Below are 16,165 nucleotides of genomic sequence, written 5' to 3'. Positions count from 1 at the left end.
GCACATTCAGCTTAGAATGGCCGTTGACAGCAGCTGTTCAATTTGAAACTTCTTTTACTATCTCATAGAGAAACTAACACATTTTCAGGTTCAAAAAGGTCAACAGAACTTGGGATTCCCAGCCAGTCTCCCATGCTGGTACTTGCCAAGCCTTAAGCTGCATTGCTGCTGCGATCTGACGAGAGCAGGCACATTCAGCTTAGAATGGCCATTGACAGCAGCTGTTCGATTTGAACCTTCTTTTACTATCTCATAGAGAAACTAACACAATTTTCAGGTTCAAAAAGTTTAACAGAACTTGGGATTCCCAGCCAGTCTCCCATGCTGGTACTTGCCAAGCCTTAAGCTGCATCGTTGCTGCGATCTGACAAGAGCACAAACATTCAGCTTAGAATGGCCGTTGACAGCAGTTGTTCAATTTGAACCTTCTTCTACTATCTCATAGTAGAAACTAACACAATTTTTAGGTTCAAAAAAGTCACCAGAACTTGGGATTCCCAGCCAGTCTCCCATGCTGGTACTTGCCAAGCCTTAAGCTGCATCGCTGCTGCGATCTGACAAGAGCACGCACATTCAGCTTAGAATGGCCGTTGACAGCAGCTGTTCAATTTGAACCTTCTTTTACTATCTCATAGAGAAACTAACACAATTTTCAGGTTCAAAAAGGGCAACGGAACTTGGGATTCCCATGCTGGTACTTGCCAAGCCTTAAGCTGCATTGCTGCTGCGATCTGGCGAGAGCAGGCACAATCAGCTTAGAATGGCCATTGACAGCAGTTGTTCAATTTGAACCTTCTTCTACTATCTTATATAGAAACTAACACAATTTTCAGGTTCAAGAAGGTCACCAGAACTTGGGATTCCAAGCCAGTCTCCCATGCTGGTACTTGCCAAGCCTTAAGCTGCATTGCTGCTGCAATCTGACAAGAGCAGGCACATTCAGCTTAGAATGGCCGTTGACAGCAGCTGTTCAATTTGAACCTTCTTTTGCTATCTCATAGAGAAACTAACACAATTTTCAGGTTCAAAAAGGTCACCAGAACTTGGGATTCCAAGACAGTCTCCCATGCTGGTACTTGCCAAGCCTTAAGCTGCATCGCTGCTGCGATCTGACAAGAGCACGCACATTCAGCTTAGAATGGCCGTTGACAGCAGCTGTTCAATTTGAAACTTCTTTTACTATCTCATAGAGAAACTAACACATTTTCAGGTTCAAAAAGGTCAACAGAACTTGGGATTCCCAGCCAGTCTCCCATGCTGGTACTTGCCAAGCCTTAAGCTGCATTGCTGCTGCGATCTGACGAGAGAAGCACATTCAGCTTAGAATGGCCGTTGACAGCAGCTGTTCAATTTGAACCTTCTTTTACTATCTCATAGAGAAACTAACACATTTTCAGGTTCAAAAAGGTCAACGGAACTTGGAATTCCCAGCCAGTCTCCCATGCTGGTACTTGCCAAGCCTTAAGTTGCATTGCTGCTGCGATTTGACGAGAGCAGGCAAATTCAGCTTAGAATGGCCGTTGACAGCAGCTGTTCAATTTGAACCTTCTTTTGCTATCTCATAGAGAAACTAACACAATTTTCAGGTTCAAAACGGTCAACGGAACTTGGAATTCCCAACCAGTCTCCCATGCTGGTACTTGCCAAGCCTTAAGCTGCATTGCTGCTGCGATCTGACGAGAGCAGGCACATTCAGCTTAGAATTGCCGTTGACAGCAGCTGTTCAATTTGAACCTTCTTTTACTATCTCATAGAGAAACTAACACAATTTTCAGGTTCAAAAAGGTCAACAGAACTTGGGATTCCCAGCCAGTCTCCCATGCTGGTACTTGCCAAGCCTTAAGCTGCATCGCTGCTGCGATCTGAAAAGAGCACACACATTCAGCTTAGAATGGCCGTTGACAGCAGTTGTTTAATTTGAACCTTCTTCTACTATCTCATAGAGAAACTAACACAATTTTCAGGTTCAAAAAGGTCACCAGAACTTGGGATTCCCAGCCAGTCTCCCATGCTGGTACTTGCCAAGCCTTAAGCTGCATCGCTGCTGCGATCTGACAAGAGCAGGCACATTCAGCTTAGAATTGCCGTTGACAGCAGCTGTTCAATTTGAACCTTCTTTTACTATCTCATAGAGAAACTAACACAATTTTCAGGTTCAAAAAGGTCAACGGAACTTGGGATTCCCAGCCAGTCTCCCATGCTGGTACTTGCCAAGCCTTAAGCTGCATTGCTGCTGTGATCTGACAAGAGCACGCACATTCAGCTTAGAATGGCCGTTGACAGCAGCATTTCAAATTGAACCTTCTTTTACTATCTCATAGAGAAACTAAAACAATTTTCAAGTTCAAAAAGGTCAACAGAACTTGGGATTCCCAGCCAGCCTCCCATGCTGGAACTTGCCAAGCCTTAAGCTGCATCGCTGCTGCGATCTGACAAGAGCACGCACATTCAGCTTAGAATGGCCATTGACAGCAGCTGTTCAATTTGAACCTTCTTTTACTATCTCATAGAGAAACTAACACAATTTTCAGGTTCAAAAAGGTCAACAGAACTTGGGATTCCCAGCCAGTCTCCCATGCTGGTACTTGCCAAGCCTTAAGCTGCATTGCTGCTGCGATCTGGCGAGAGCAGGCACATTCAGCTTAGAATGGCCATTGACAGCAGTTGTTCAATTTGAACCTTCTTCTACTATCTTATATAGAAACTAACACAATTTTCAGGTTCAAAAAGGTCACCAGAACTTGGGATTCCAAGCCAGTCTCCCATGCTGGTACTTGCCAAGCCTTAAGCTGCATTGCTGCTGCAATCTGACAAGAGCAGGCACATTCAGCTTAGAATGGCCGTTGACAGCAGCTGTTCAATTTGAACCTTCTTTTGCTATCTCATAGAGAAACTAACACAATTTTCAGGTTCAAAAAGGTCACCAGAACTTGGGATTCCAAGCCAGTCTCCCATGCTGGTACTTGCCAAGCCTTAAGCTGCAGCGCTGCTGCGATCTGACAAGAGCACGCACATTCAGCTTAGAATGGCCGTTGACAGCAGCTGTTCAATTTGAACCTTCTTTTACTATCTCATAGAGAAACTAACACATTTTCAGGTTCAAAAAGGTCAACAGAACTTGGGATTCCCAGCCAGTCTCCCATGCTGGTACTTGCCAAGCCTTAAGCTGCATTAACGCTGCGATCTGACGAGAGCAGGCATATTCAGCTTAGAATGGCCGTTGACAGCAGCTGTTCAATTTGAACCTTCTTTTACTATCTCATAGAGAAACTAACACAATTTTCAGGTTCAAAAAGGTCAACGGAACTTGGGATTCCCAGCCAGTCTCCCATGCTGGTACTTGCCAAGCCTTAAGCTGCATTGCTGCTGCGATCTGACGAGAGCAGGCACATTCAGCTTAGAATGGCCGTTGACAGCAGCTGTTCAATTTGAACCTTCTTTTACTATCTCATAGAGAAACTAACACATTTTCAGGTTCAAAAAGGTCAACGGAACTTGGAATTCCCAGCCAGTCTCCCATGCTGGTACTTGCCAAGCCTTAAGTTGCATTGCTGCTGCGATCTGACGAGAGCAGGCAAATTCAGCTTAGAATGGCCGTTGACAGCAGTTGTTCAATTTGAACCTTCTTCTACTATCTCATAGAGAAACTAACACAATTTTCAGGTTCAAAAAAGTCACCAGAACTTGGGATTCCCAGCCAGTCTCCCATGCTGGTACTTGCCAAGCCTTAAGCTGCATCGCTGCTGCGATCTGACAAGAGCACGCACATTCAGCTTAGAATGGCCGTTGACAGCAGCTGTTCAATTTGAACCTTCTTTTACTATCTCATAGAGAAACTAACACATTTTCAGGTTCAAAAAGGTCAACAGAACTTGGGATTCCCAGCCAGTCTCCCATGCTGGTACTTGCCAAGCCTTAAGCTGCATTGCTGCTGCGATCTGACGAGAGCAGGCATATTCAGCTTAGAATGGCCGTTGACAGCAGCTGTTCAATTTGAACCTTCTTTTACTATCTCATAGAGAAACTAACACAATTTTCAGGTTCAAAAAGGTCAACGGAACTTGGGATTCCCAGCCAGTCTCCCATGCTGGTACTTGCCAAGCCTTAAGCTGCATTGCTGCTGCGATCTGACGAGAGCAGGCACATTCAGCTTAGAATGGCCGTTGACAGCAGCTGTTCAATTTGAACCTTCTTTTACTATCTCATAGAGAAACTAACACATTTTCAGGTTCAAAAAGGTCAACGGAACTTGGAATTCCCAGCCAGTCTCCCATGCTGGTATTTGCCAAGCCTTAAGCTGCATTGCTGCTGCGATCTGACGAGAGCAGGCAAATTCAGCTTAGAATGGCCGTTGACAGCAGCTGTTCAATTTGAACCTTCTTTTACTATCTCATAGAGAAACTAACACAATTTTCAGGTTCAAAAAGGTCAACAGAACTTGGGATTCCCAGCCAGTCTCCCATGCTGGTACTTGCCAAGCCTTAAGCTGCATCGCTGCTGCGATCTGACAAGAGCACACACATTCAGCTTAGAATGGCCGTTGACAGCAGTTGTTCAATTTGAACCTTCTTCTTCTATCTCATAGAGAAACTAACACAATTTTCAGGTTCAAAAAAGTCACCAGAACTTGGGATTCCAGCCAGTCTCCCATGCTGGTACTTGCCAAGCCTTAAGCTGCATTGCTGCTGCAATCTGACAAGAGCAGGCACATTCAGCTTAGAATGGCCGTTGACAGCAGCTGTTCAATTTGAACCTTCTTTTGCTATCTCATAGAGAAACTAACACAATTTTCAGGTTCAAAAAGGTCACCAGAACTTGGGATTCCCAGCCAGTCTCCCATGCTGGTACTTGCCAAGCCTTAAGCTGCATCGCTGCTGCGATCTGACAAGAGCACGCACATTCAGCTTAGAATGGCCGTTGACAGCAGCTGTTCAATTTGAACCTTCTTTTACTATCTCATAGAGAAACTAACACATTTTCAGGTTCAAAAAGGTCAACAGAACTTGGGATTCCCAGCCAGTCTCCCATGCTGGTACTTGCCAAGCCTTAAGCTGCATTGCTGCTGCGATCTGACGAGAGCAGGCATATTCAGCTTAGAATGGCCGTTGACAGCAGCTGTTCAATTTGAACCTTCTTTTACTATCTCATAGAGAAACTAACACAATTTTCAGGTTCAAAAAGGTCAACGGAACTTGGGATTCCCAGCCAGTCTCCCATGCTGGTACTTGCCAAGCCTTAAGCTGCATTGCTGCTGCGATCTGACGAGAGCAGGCACATTCAGCTTAGAATGGCCGTTGACAGCAGCTGTTCAATTTGAACCTTCTTTTACTATCTCATAGAGAAACTAACACATTTTCAGGTTCAAAAAGGTCAACGGAACTTGGGATTCCCAGCCAGTCTCCCATGCTGGTACTTGCCAAGCCTTAAGCTGCATCGCTGCTGCGATCTGAAAAGAGCACACACATTCAGCTTAGAATGGCCGTTGACAGCAGTTGTTCAATTTGAACCTTCTTCTACTATCTCATAGAGAAACTAACACAATTTTCAGGTTCAAAAAGGTCACCAGAACTTGGGATTCCCAGCCAGTCTCCCATGCTGGTACTTGCCAAGCCTTAAGCTGCATCGCTGCTGCGATCTGACAAGAGCACGCACATTCAGCTTAGAATGGCCGTTGACAGCAGCTTTTCAATTTGAACCTTCTTTTACTATCTCATACAGAAACTAACACAATTTTCAGGTTCAAAAAGGTCAACGGAACTTGGGATTCCCAGCCAGTCTCCCATGCTGGTACTTGCCAAGCCTTAAGCTGCATTGCTGCTGCGATCTGACGAGAGCAGGCACATTCAGCTTAGAATGGCCATTGACAGCAGCTGTTCAATTTGAACCTTCTTTTACTATCTCATAGAGAAACTAACACAATTTTCAGGTTCAAAAAGGTCAACAGAACTTGGGATTCCCAGCCAGTCTCCCATGCTGGTACTTGCCAAGCCTTAAGCTGCATCGCTGCTGCGATCTGACAAGAGCACACACATTCAGCTTAGAATGGCCGTTGACAGCAGTTGTTCAATTTGAACCTTCTTCTACTATCTCATAGAGAAACTAACACAATTTTCAGGTTCAAAAAAGTCACCAGAACTTGGGATTCCCAGCCAGTCTCCCATGCTGGTACTTGCCAAGCCTTAAGCTGCATCGCTGCTGCGATCTGACAAGAGCACGCACATTCAGCTTAGAATGGCCGTTGACAGCAGCTGTTCAATTTGAACCTTCTTTTACTATCTCATAGAGAAACTAACACAATTTTCAGGTTCAAAAAGGTCAACGGAACTTGGGATTCCCAGCCAGTCTCCCATGCTGGTACATGCCAAGCCTTAAGCTGCATTGCTGCTGCGATCTGACAAGAGCAGGCACATTCAGCTTAGAATGGCCGTTGACAGCAGCATTTCAAATTGAACCTTCTTTTACTATCTCATAGAGAAACTAAAACAATTTTCAAGTTCAAAAAGGTCAACAGAACTTGGGATTCCCAGCCAGTCTCCCATGCTGGAACTTGCCAAGCCTTAAGCTGCATCGCTGCTGCGATCTGACAAGAGCACGCACATTCAGCTTAGAATGGCCGTTGACAGCAGCTGTTCAATTTGAACCTTCTTTTACTATCTCATAGAGAAACTAACACAATTTTCAGGTTCAAAAAGGTCAACGGAACTTGGGATTCCCAGCCAGTCTCCCATGCTGGTACTTGCCAAACCTTAAGCTGCATTGCTGCTGCGATCTGACGAGAGCAGGCACATTCAGCTTAGAATGGCCATTGACAGCAGTTGTTCAATTTGAACCTTCTTCTACTATCTCATATAGAAACTAACACAATTTTCAGGTTCAAAAAGGTCCCCAGAACTTGGGATTCCAAGCCAGTCTCCCATGCTGGTACTTGCCAAGCCTTAAGCTGCATCGCTGCTGCGATCTGGCAAGAGCACGCACATTCAGCTTAGAATGGCCGTTGACAGCAGCTGTTCAATTTGAACCTTCTTTTACTATCTCATAGAGAAACTAACACAATTTTCAGGTTCAAAAAGGGCAACGGAACTTGGGATTCCCAGCCAGTCTCCCATGCTGGTACTTGCCAAGCCTTAAGCTGCATTGCTGCTGCGATCTGTCGAGAGCAGGCACATTCAGCTTAGAATGGCCATTGACAGCAGTTGTTCAATTTGAACCTTCTTCTACCATCTTATATAGAAACTAACACAATTTTCAGGTTCAAAAAGGTCACCAGAAGTTGGGATTCCAAGCCAGTCTCCCATGCTGGTACTTGCCAAGCCTTAAGCTGCATTGCTGCTGCAATCTGACAAGAGCAGGCACATTCAGCTTAGAATGGCCGTTGACAGCAGCTGTTCAATTTGAACCTTCTTTTGCTATCTCATAGAGAAACTAACACAATTTTCAGGTTCAAAAAGGTCACCAGAACTTGGGATTCCAAGCCAGTCTCCCATGCTGGTACTTGCCAAGCCTTAAGCTGCATTGCTGCTGCAATCTGACAAGAGCACGCACATTCATCTTAGAATGGCCGTTGACAGCAGCTGTTCAATTTGAACCTTCTTTTACTATCTCATAGAGAAACTAACACATTTTCAGGTTCAAAAAGGTCAACAGAACTTGGGATTCCCAGCCAGTCTCCCATGCTGGTACTTGCCAAGCCTTAAGCTGCATTGCTGCTGCGATCTGACGAGAGCAGGCACATTCAGCTTAGAATGGCCGTTGACAGCAGTTGTTCAATTTGAACCTTCTTTTACTATCTCATAGAGAAACTAACACAATTTTCAGGTTCAAAAAGGACAACAGAACTTGGGATTCCCAGCCAGTCTCCCATGCTGGTACTTGCCAAGCCTTAAGCTGCATTGCTGCTACGATCTGACGAGAGCACGCACATTCAGCTTAGAATGGCCGTTGACAGCAGCTGTTCAATTTGAACCTTCTTTTACTATCTCATAGAGAAACTAACACAATTTTCAGATTCAAAAAGGTTAACAGAACTTGGGATTCCCAGCCAGTCTCCCATGCTGGTACTTGCCAAGCCTTAAGCTGCATCGCTGCTGCGATCTGACAAGAGCACGCACATTCAGCTTAGAATGGCCGTTGACAGCAGTTGTTCAATTTGAACCTTCTTCTACTATCTCATAGAGAAACTAACACAATTTTCAGGTTCAAAAAAGTCACCAGAACTTGGGATTCCCAGCCAGTCTCCCATGCTGGTACTTGCCAAGCCTTAAGCTGCATCGCTGCTGCGATCTGACAAGAGCACGCACATTCAGCTTAGAATGGCCGTTGACAGCAGTTGTTCAATTTGAACCTTCTTCTACTATCTCATAGAGAAACTAACACAATTTTCAGGTTCAAAAAAGTCACCAGAACTTGGGATTCCCAGCCAGTCTCCCATGCTGGTACTTGCCAAGCCTTAAGCTGCATCGCTGCTGCGATCTCACAAGAGCACGCACATTCAGCTTAGAATGGCCGTTGACAGCAGCTGTTCAATTTGAACCTTCTTTTACTATCTCATAGAGAAACTAACACAATTTTCAGGTTCAAAAAGGTCAACGGAACTTGGGATTCCCAGCCAGTCTCCCATGCTGGTACTTGCCAAGCCTTAAGCTGCATCGCTGCTGCGATCTGACGAGAGCAGGCACATTCAGCTTAGAATGGCCGTTGAAAGCAGCTGTTCAATTTGAACCTTCTTTTGCTATCTCATAGAGAAACTAACACAATTTTCAGGTTCAAAAAGGTCAACGGAACTTGGGATTCCCAGCCAGTCTCCCATGCTGGTACTTGCCAAGCCTTAAGCTGCATTGCTGCTGCGATCTGACGAGAGCAGGCACATTCAGCTTAGAATGGCCATTGACAGCAGTTGTTCAATTTGAACCTTCTTCTACTATCTCATATAGAAACTAACACAATTTTCAGGTTCAAAAAGGTCACCAGAACTTGGGATTCCAAGCCAGTCTCCCATGCTGGTACTTGCCAAGACTTAAGCTGCATCGCTGCTGCGATCTGACAAGAGCACGCACATTCAGCTTAGAATGGCCGTTGACAGCAGCTGTTCAATTTGAACCTTCTTTTACTATCTCATAGAGAAACTAACACATTTTCAGGTTCAAAAAGGTCAACAGAACTTGGGATTCCCAGCCAGTCTCCCATGCTGGTACTTGCCAAGCCTTAAGCTGCATTGCTGCTGCGATCAGACGAGAGCAGGCACATTCAGCTTAGAATGGCCGTTGACAGCAGTTGTTCAATTTGAACCTTCTTTTACTATCTCATAAAGAAACTAACACAATTTTCAGGTTCAAAAAGGTCAACAGAACTTGGGATTCCCAGCCAGTCTCCCATGCTGGTACTTGCAAAGCCTTAAGCTGCATTGCTGCTGCGATCTGACGAGAGCACGCACATTCAGCTTAGAATGGCCGTTGACAGCAGCTGTTCAATTTGAACCTTCTTTTACTATCTCATAGAGAAACTAACACAATTTTCAGGTTCAAAAAGGTCAACAGAACTTGGGATTCCCAGCCAGTCTCCCATGCTGGTACTTGCCAAGCCTTAAGCTGCATCGCTGCTGCGATCTGACAAGAGCACACACATTCAGCTTAGAATGGCCGTTGACAGCAGTTGTTCAATTTGAACCTTCTTCTACTATCTCATAGAGAAACTAACACAATTTTCAGGTTCAAAAAAGTCACCAGAACTTGGGATTCCCAGCCAGTCTCCCATGCTGGTACTTGCCAAGCCTTAAGCTGTATCGCTGCTGCGATCTGACAAGAGCACGCACATTCAGCTTAGAATGGCCGTTGACAGCAGCTGTTCAATTTGAACCTTCTTTTACTATCTCATAGAGAAACTAACACAATTTTCAGGTTCAAAAAGGTCAACGGAACTTGGGATTCCCAGCCAGTCTCCCATGCTGGTACTTGCCAAGCCTTAAGCTGCATTGCTGCTGCGATCTGACAAGAGCAGGCACATTCAGCTTAGAATGGCCGTTGACAACAGCATTTCAATTTGAACCTTCTTTTACTATCTCATAGAGAAACTAACACAATTTTCAGGTTCATAAAGGTCAACAGAACTTGGGATTCCCAGCCAGTCTCCCATGCTGGTACTTGCCAAGCCTTAAGCTGCATTGCTGCTTCGATCTGACAAGAGCAGGCACATTCAGCTTAGAATGGCCGTTGACAGCAGCTGTTCAATTTGAACCTTCTTTTGCTATCTCATAGAGAAACTAACACAATTTTCAGGTTCATAAAGGTCAACAGAACTTGGGATTCCCAGCCAGTCTCCCATGCTGGTACTTGCCAAGCCTTAAGCTGCATTGCTGCTTCGATCTGACGAGAGCAGGCACATTCAGCTTAGAATGGCCGTTGACAGCAGCTGTTCAATTTGAACCTTCTTTTGCTATCTCATAGAGAAACTAACACAATTTTCAGGTTCAAAAAGGGCAACGGAACTTGGGATTCCCAGCCAGTCTCCCATGCTGGTACTTGCCAAGCCTTAAGCTGCATTGCTGCTGCGATCTGGCGAGAGCAGGCACATTCAGCTTAGAATGGCCATTGACAGCAGTTGTTCAATTTGAACCTTCTTCTACTATCTTATATAGAAACTAACACAATTTTCAGGTTCAAAAAGGTCACCAGAACTTGGGATTCCAAGCCAGTCTCCCATGCTGGTACTTGCCAAGCCTTAAGCTGCATTGCTGCTGCGATCTGACGAGAGCAGGCACATTCAGCTTAGAATGGCCGTTGACAGCAGCTGTTCAATTTGAACCTTCTTTTACTATCTCATAGAGAAACTAACACAATTTTCAGGTTCAAAAAGGTCAACGGAACTTGGGATTCCCAGCCAGTCTCCCATGCTGGTACTTGCCAAGCCTTAAGCTGCATTGCTGCTGCGATCTGACTAGAGCAGGCACCTTCAGCTTAGAATGGCCATTGACAGTAGTTGTTCAATTTGAACCTTCTTCTACTATCTCATATAGAAACTAACACAATTTTCAGGTTCAAAAAGGTCACCAGAACTTGGGATTCCAAGCCAGTCTCCCATGCTGGTACTTGCCAAGCCTTAAGCTGCATTGCTGCTGCGATCTGACAAGAGCACGCACATTCAGCTTAGAATGGCCGTTGACAGCAGCTGTTCAATTTGAACCTTCTTTTACTATCTCATAGAGAAACTAACACATTTTCAGGTTCAAAAAGGTCAACAGAACTTGGGATTCCCAGCCAGTCTCCCATGCTGGTACTTGCCAAGCCTTAAGCTGCATTGCTGCTGCGATCTGACGAGAGCAGGCACATTCAGCTTAGAATGGCCGTTGACAGCAGCTGTTCAATTTGAACCTTCTTTTACTATCTCATAGAGAAACTAACACAATTTTCAGGTTCAAAAAGGTCAACGGAACTTGGGATTCCCAGCCAGTCTCCCATGCTGGTACTTGCCAAGCCTTAAGCTGCATTGCTGCTGCGATCTGACGAGAGCAGCGCATTCAGCTTAGAATGGCCGTTGACAGCAGCTGTTCAATTTGAACCTTCTTTTACTATCTCATAGAGAAACTAACACATTTTCAGGTTCAAAAAGGTCAACGGAACTTCGAATTCCCAGCCAGTCTCCCATGCTGGTACTTGCCAAGCCTTAAGTTGCATTGCTGCTGCGATCTGACGAGAGCAGGCACATTCAGCTTAGAATTGCCGTTGACAGCAGCTATTCAATTTGAACCTTCTTTTACTATCTCATAGAGAAACTAACACAATTTTCAGGTTCAAAAAGGTCAACGGAACTTGGGATTCCCAGCCAGTCTCCCATGCTGGTACTTGCCAAGCCTTAAGCTGCATTGCTGCTGCGATCTGGCGAGAGCAGGCACATTCAGCTTAGAATGGCCATTGACAGCAGCTGTTCAATTTGAACCTTCTTTTGCTATCTCATAGAGAAACTAACACAATTTTCAGGTTCAAAAAGGTCACCAGAACTTGGGATTCCAAGCCAGTCTCCCATGCTGGTACTTGCCAAGCCTTAAGCTGCATCGCTGCTGCGATCTGACAAGAGCACGCACATTCAGCTTAGAATGGCCGATGACAGCAGCTGTTCAATTTGAACCTTCTTTTACTATCTCATAGAGAAACTAACACATTTTCAGGTTCAAAAAGGTCAACAGAACTTGGGATTCCCAGCCAGTCTCCCATGCTGGTACTTGCCAAGCCTTAAGCTGCATTGCTGCTGCGATCTGACGAGAGCAGGCACATTCAGCTTAGAATGGCCGTTGACAGCAGCTGTTCAATTTGAACCTTCTTTTACTATCTCATAGAGAAACTAACACAATTTTCAGGTTCAAAAAAGTCACCAGAACTTGGGATTCCCAGCCAGTCTCCCATGCTGGTACTTGCCAAGCCTTAAGCTGCATCGCTGCTGCGATCTGACAAGAGCACGCACATTCAGCTTAGAATGGCAGTTGAGAGCAGCTGTTCAATTTGAACCTTCTTTTACTATCTCATAGAGAAACTAACACAATTTTCAGGTTCAAAAAGGTCAACGGAACTTGGGATTCCCAGCCAGTCTCCCATGCTGGTACTTGCCAAGCCTTAAGCTGCATTGCTGCTGCGATCTGACAAGAGCAGGCACATTCAGCTTAGAATGGCCGTTGACAGCAGCATTTCAAATTGAACCTTCTTTTACTATCTCATAGAGAAACCAAAACAATTTTCAAGTTCAAAAACGTCAACAGAACTTGGGATTCCCAGCCAGTCTCCCATGCTGGAACTTGCCAAGCCTTAAGCTGCATCGCTGCTGCGATCTGACAAGAGCACGCACATTCAGCTTAGAATGGCCGTTGACAGCAGCTGTTCAATTTGAACCTTCTTTTACTATCTCATAGAGAAACTAACACAATTTTCAGGTTCAAAAAAGGCAACGGAACTTGGGATTCCCAGCCAGTCTCCCATGCTGGTACTTGCCAAGCCTTAAGCTGCATTGCTGCTGCGATCTGGCGAGAGCAGGCACATTCAGCTTAGAATGGCCATTGACAGCAGTTGTTCAATTTGAACCTTCTTCTTCTATCTTATATAGAAACTAACACAATTTTCAGGTTCAAAAAGGTCACCAGAACTTGGAATTCCAAGCCAGTCTCCCATGCTGGTACTTGCCAAGCCTTAAGCTGCATTGCTGCTGCAATCTGACGAGAGCAGGCACATTCAGCTTAGAATGGCCGTTGACAGCAGCTGTTCAATTTGAACCTTCTTTTGCTATTTAATAGAGAAACTAACACAATTTTCAGGTTCAAAAAGGTCACCAGAACTTGGGATTCCAAGCCAGTCTCCCATGCTGGTACTTGCCAAGCCTTAAGCTGCATCGCTGCTGCGATCTGACAAGAGCACGCACATTCAGCTTAGAATGGCCGTTGACAGCAGCTGTTCAATTTGAACCTTCTTTTACTATCTCATAGAGAAACTAACACATTTTCAGGTTCAAAAAGGTCAACAGAACTTGGGATTCCCAGCCAGTCTCCCATGCTGGTACTTGCCAAGCCTTAAGCTGCATTGCTGCTGCGATCTGACGAGAGCAGGCACATTCAGCTTAGAATGGCCGTTGACAGCAGCTGTTCAATTTGAACCTTCTTTTACTATCTCATAGAGAAACTAACACAATTTTCAGGTTCAAAAAGGTCAACGGAACTTGGGATTCCCAGCCAGTCTCCCATGCTGGTACTTGCCAAGCCTTAAGCTGCATTGCTGCTGCGATCTGACAAGAGCAGGCACATTCAGCTTAGAATGGCCGTTGACAACAGCATTTCAATTTGAACCTTCTTTTACTATCTCATAGAGAAACTAACACAATTTTCAGGTTCATAAAGGTCAACAGAACTTGGGATTCCCAGCCAGTCTCCCATGCTGGTACTTGCCAAGCCTTAAGCTGCATTGCTGCTTCGATCTGACAAGAGCAGGCACATTCAGCTTAGAATGGCCGTTGACAGCAGCTGTTCAATTTGAACCTTCTTTTGCTATCTCATAGAGAAACTAACACAATTTTCAGGTTCATAAAGGTCAACAGAACTTGGGATTCCCAGCCAGTCTCCCATGCTGGTACTTGCCAAGCCTTAAGCTGCATTGCTGCTTCGATCTGACGAGAGCAGGCACATTCAGCTTAGAATGGCCGTTGACAGCAGCTGTTCAATTTGAACCTTCTTTTGCTATCTCATAGAGAAACTAACACAATTTTCAGGTTCAAAAAGGGCAACGGAACTTGGGATTCCCAGCCAGTCTCCCATGCTGGTACTTGCCAAGCCTTAAGCTGCATTGCTGCTGCGATCTGGCGAGAGCAGGCACATTCAGCTTAGAATGGCCATTGACAGCAGTTGTTCAATTTGAACCTTCTTCTACTATCTTATATAGAAACTAACACAATTTTCAGGTTCAAAAAGGTCACCAGAACTTGGGATTCCAAGCCAGTCTCCCATGCTGGTACTTGCCAAGCCTTAAGCTGCATTGCTGCTGCGATCTGACGAGAGCAGGCACATTCAGCTTAGAATGGCCGTTGACAGCAGCTGTTCAATTTGAACCTTCTTTTACTATCTCATAGAGAAACTAACACAATTTTCAGGTTCAAAAAGGTCAACGGAACTTGGGATTCCCAGCCAGTCTCCCATGCTGGTACTTGCCAAGCCTTAAGCTGCATTGCTGCTGCGATCTGACTAGAGCAGGCACCTTCAGCTTAGAATGGCCATTGACAGTAGTTGTTCAATTTGAACCTTCTTCTACTATCTCATATAGAAACTAACACAATTTTCAGGTTCAAAAAGGTCACCAGAACTTGGGATTCCAAGCCAGTCTCCCATGCTGGTACTTGCCAAGCCTTAAGCTGCATTGCTGCTGCGATCTGACAAGAGCACGCACATTCAGCTTAGAATGGCCGTTGACAGCAGCTGTTCAATTTGAACCTTCTTTTACTATCTCATAGAGAAACTAACACATTTTCAGGTTCAAAAAGGTCAACAGAACTTGGGATTCCCAGCCAGTCTCCCATGCTGGTACTTGCCAAGCCTTAAGCTGCATTGCTGCTGCGATCTGACGAGAGCAGGCACATTCAGCTTAGAATGGCCGTTGACAGCAGCTGTTCAATTTGAACCTTCTTTTACTATCTCATAGAGAAACTAACACAATTTTCAGGTTCAAAAAGGTCAACGGAACTTGGGATTCCCAGCCAGTCTCCCATGCTGGTACTTGCCAAGCCTTAAGCTGCATTGCTGCTGCGATCTGACGAGAGCAGCGCATTCAGCTTAGAATGGCCGTTGACAGCAGCTGTTCAATTTGAACCTTCTTTTACTATCTCATAGAGAAACTAACACATTTTCAGGTTCAAAAAGGTCAACGGAACTTCGAATTCCCAGCCAGTCTCCCATGCTGGTACTTGCCAAGCCTTAAGTTGCATTGCTGCTGCGATCTGACGAGAGCAGGCACATTCAGCTTAGAATTGCCGTTGACAGCAGCTATTCAATTTGAACCTTCTTTTACTATCTCATAGAGAAACTAACACAATTTTCAGGTTCAAAAAGGTCAACGGAACTTGGGATTCCCAGCCAGTCTCCCATGCTGGTACTTGCCAAGCCTTAAGCTGCATTGCTGCTGCGATCTGGCGAGAGCAGGCACATTCAGCTTAGAATGGCCATTGACAGCAGCTGTTCAATTTGAACCTTCTTTTGCTATCTCATAGAGAAACTAACACAATTTTCAGGTTCAAAAAGGTCACCAGAACTTGGGATTCCAAGCCAGTCTCCCATGCTGGTACTTGCCAAGCCTTAAGCTGCATCGCTGCTGCGATCTGACAAGAGCACGCACATTCAGCTTAGAATGGCCGATGACAGCAGCTGTTCAATTTGAACCTTCTTTTACTATCTCATAGAGAAACTAACACATTTTCAGGTTCAAAAAGGTCAACAGAACTTGGGATTCCCAGCCAGTCTCCCATGCTGGTACTTGCCAAGCCTTAAGCTGCATTGCTGCTGCGATCTGACGAGAGCAGGCACATTCAGCTTAGAATGGCCGTTGACAGCAGCTGTTCAATTTGAACCTTCTTTTACTATCTCATAGAGAAACTAACACAATTTTCAGGTTCAAAAAAGTCACCAGAACTTGGGATTCCCAGCCAGTCTCCC

The 16,165-nt window shown here is 45.1% G+C and overlaps 40 pseudogenes; all 40 read right to left on the bottom strand.

The window, feature by feature from the left end:
* Positions 1–97: 97 nt before the first annotated feature.
* LOC140083693 (5S ribosomal RNA) lies at positions 98–216 on the bottom strand (annotated as a pseudogene).
* A 1,379-nt stretch (positions 217–1,595) lies between these two features.
* LOC140084782 (5S ribosomal RNA) lies at positions 1,596–1,714 on the bottom strand (annotated as a pseudogene).
* An 826-nt stretch (positions 1,715–2,540) lies between these two features.
* On the bottom strand, positions 2,541–2,659 carry LOC140094059 (5S ribosomal RNA; annotated as a pseudogene).
* Positions 2,660–3,106: 447 nt separating this feature from the next.
* On the bottom strand, positions 3,107–3,225 carry LOC140093681 (5S ribosomal RNA; annotated as a pseudogene).
* A 70-nt stretch (positions 3,226–3,295) lies between these two features.
* On the bottom strand, positions 3,296–3,414 carry LOC140090434 (5S ribosomal RNA; annotated as a pseudogene).
* Positions 3,415–3,483: 69 nt separating this feature from the next.
* Positions 3,484–3,602, bottom strand: LOC140093431 (5S ribosomal RNA; annotated as a pseudogene).
* Positions 3,603–3,860: 258 nt separating this feature from the next.
* Positions 3,861–3,979, bottom strand: LOC140082224 (5S ribosomal RNA; annotated as a pseudogene).
* Positions 3,980–4,049: 70 nt separating this feature from the next.
* On the bottom strand, positions 4,050–4,168 carry LOC140090422 (5S ribosomal RNA; annotated as a pseudogene).
* Positions 4,169–4,237: 69 nt separating this feature from the next.
* LOC140094104 (5S ribosomal RNA) lies at positions 4,238–4,356 on the bottom strand (annotated as a pseudogene).
* A 635-nt stretch (positions 4,357–4,991) lies between these two features.
* Positions 4,992–5,110, bottom strand: LOC140082223 (5S ribosomal RNA; annotated as a pseudogene).
* Positions 5,111–5,180: 70 nt separating this feature from the next.
* LOC140090410 (5S ribosomal RNA) lies at positions 5,181–5,299 on the bottom strand (annotated as a pseudogene).
* Positions 5,300–5,746: 447 nt separating this feature from the next.
* LOC140082578 (5S ribosomal RNA) lies at positions 5,747–5,865 on the bottom strand (annotated as a pseudogene).
* A 448-nt stretch (positions 5,866–6,313) lies between these two features.
* On the bottom strand, positions 6,314–6,432 carry LOC140094640 (5S ribosomal RNA; annotated as a pseudogene).
* A 259-nt stretch (positions 6,433–6,691) lies between these two features.
* LOC140091169 (5S ribosomal RNA) lies at positions 6,692–6,810 on the bottom strand (annotated as a pseudogene).
* A 259-nt stretch (positions 6,811–7,069) lies between these two features.
* On the bottom strand, positions 7,070–7,188 carry LOC140096640 (5S ribosomal RNA; annotated as a pseudogene).
* A 447-nt stretch (positions 7,189–7,635) lies between these two features.
* Positions 7,636–7,754, bottom strand: LOC140079000 (5S ribosomal RNA; annotated as a pseudogene).
* Positions 7,755–8,580: 826 nt separating this feature from the next.
* LOC140083611 (5S ribosomal RNA) lies at positions 8,581–8,699 on the bottom strand (annotated as a pseudogene).
* A 70-nt stretch (positions 8,700–8,769) lies between these two features.
* Positions 8,770–8,888, bottom strand: LOC140082409 (5S ribosomal RNA; annotated as a pseudogene).
* Positions 8,889–9,146: 258 nt separating this feature from the next.
* LOC140081727 (5S ribosomal RNA) lies at positions 9,147–9,265 on the bottom strand (annotated as a pseudogene).
* A 637-nt stretch (positions 9,266–9,902) lies between these two features.
* Positions 9,903–10,021, bottom strand: LOC140088798 (5S ribosomal RNA; annotated as a pseudogene).
* A 259-nt stretch (positions 10,022–10,280) lies between these two features.
* Positions 10,281–10,399, bottom strand: LOC140095542 (5S ribosomal RNA; annotated as a pseudogene).
* Positions 10,400–10,469: 70 nt separating this feature from the next.
* LOC140096862 (5S ribosomal RNA) lies at positions 10,470–10,588 on the bottom strand (annotated as a pseudogene).
* Positions 10,589–10,658: 70 nt separating this feature from the next.
* Positions 10,659–10,777, bottom strand: LOC140097950 (5S ribosomal RNA; annotated as a pseudogene).
* Positions 10,778–10,847: 70 nt separating this feature from the next.
* Positions 10,848–10,966, bottom strand: LOC140096590 (5S ribosomal RNA; annotated as a pseudogene).
* A 258-nt stretch (positions 10,967–11,224) lies between these two features.
* Positions 11,225–11,343, bottom strand: LOC140078999 (5S ribosomal RNA; annotated as a pseudogene).
* A 70-nt stretch (positions 11,344–11,413) lies between these two features.
* On the bottom strand, positions 11,414–11,531 carry LOC140092239 (5S ribosomal RNA; annotated as a pseudogene).
* A 258-nt stretch (positions 11,532–11,789) lies between these two features.
* LOC140092422 (5S ribosomal RNA) lies at positions 11,790–11,908 on the bottom strand (annotated as a pseudogene).
* Positions 11,909–12,166: 258 nt separating this feature from the next.
* On the bottom strand, positions 12,167–12,285 carry LOC140078998 (5S ribosomal RNA; annotated as a pseudogene).
* A 259-nt stretch (positions 12,286–12,544) lies between these two features.
* LOC140088797 (5S ribosomal RNA) lies at positions 12,545–12,663 on the bottom strand (annotated as a pseudogene).
* A 259-nt stretch (positions 12,664–12,922) lies between these two features.
* Positions 12,923–13,041, bottom strand: LOC140097798 (5S ribosomal RNA; annotated as a pseudogene).
* Positions 13,042–13,488: 447 nt separating this feature from the next.
* Positions 13,489–13,607, bottom strand: LOC140078997 (5S ribosomal RNA; annotated as a pseudogene).
* A 70-nt stretch (positions 13,608–13,677) lies between these two features.
* LOC140088796 (5S ribosomal RNA) lies at positions 13,678–13,796 on the bottom strand (annotated as a pseudogene).
* Positions 13,797–14,055: 259 nt separating this feature from the next.
* On the bottom strand, positions 14,056–14,174 carry LOC140095541 (5S ribosomal RNA; annotated as a pseudogene).
* A 70-nt stretch (positions 14,175–14,244) lies between these two features.
* Positions 14,245–14,363, bottom strand: LOC140096794 (5S ribosomal RNA; annotated as a pseudogene).
* Positions 14,364–14,433: 70 nt separating this feature from the next.
* On the bottom strand, positions 14,434–14,552 carry LOC140097949 (5S ribosomal RNA; annotated as a pseudogene).
* A 70-nt stretch (positions 14,553–14,622) lies between these two features.
* Positions 14,623–14,741, bottom strand: LOC140096587 (5S ribosomal RNA; annotated as a pseudogene).
* A 258-nt stretch (positions 14,742–14,999) lies between these two features.
* Positions 15,000–15,118, bottom strand: LOC140078996 (5S ribosomal RNA; annotated as a pseudogene).
* Positions 15,119–15,188: 70 nt separating this feature from the next.
* Positions 15,189–15,306, bottom strand: LOC140092238 (5S ribosomal RNA; annotated as a pseudogene).
* A 258-nt stretch (positions 15,307–15,564) lies between these two features.
* On the bottom strand, positions 15,565–15,683 carry LOC140092421 (5S ribosomal RNA; annotated as a pseudogene).
* A 258-nt stretch (positions 15,684–15,941) lies between these two features.
* LOC140078994 (5S ribosomal RNA) lies at positions 15,942–16,060 on the bottom strand (annotated as a pseudogene).
* Between the last annotated feature and the right edge of the window lie 105 nt (positions 16,061–16,165).

The sequence above is a fragment of the Engystomops pustulosus genome, chromosome 9, assembly GCF_040894005.1.
Source record: "Engystomops pustulosus chromosome 9, aEngPut4.maternal, whole genome shotgun sequence".
Taxonomy (NCBI): domain Eukaryota; kingdom Metazoa; phylum Chordata; class Amphibia; order Anura; family Leptodactylidae; genus Engystomops; species Engystomops pustulosus.
Note: the sequence above shows the minus strand (reverse complement) of the source record. Positions and strands in the feature narration are given on the sequence as shown.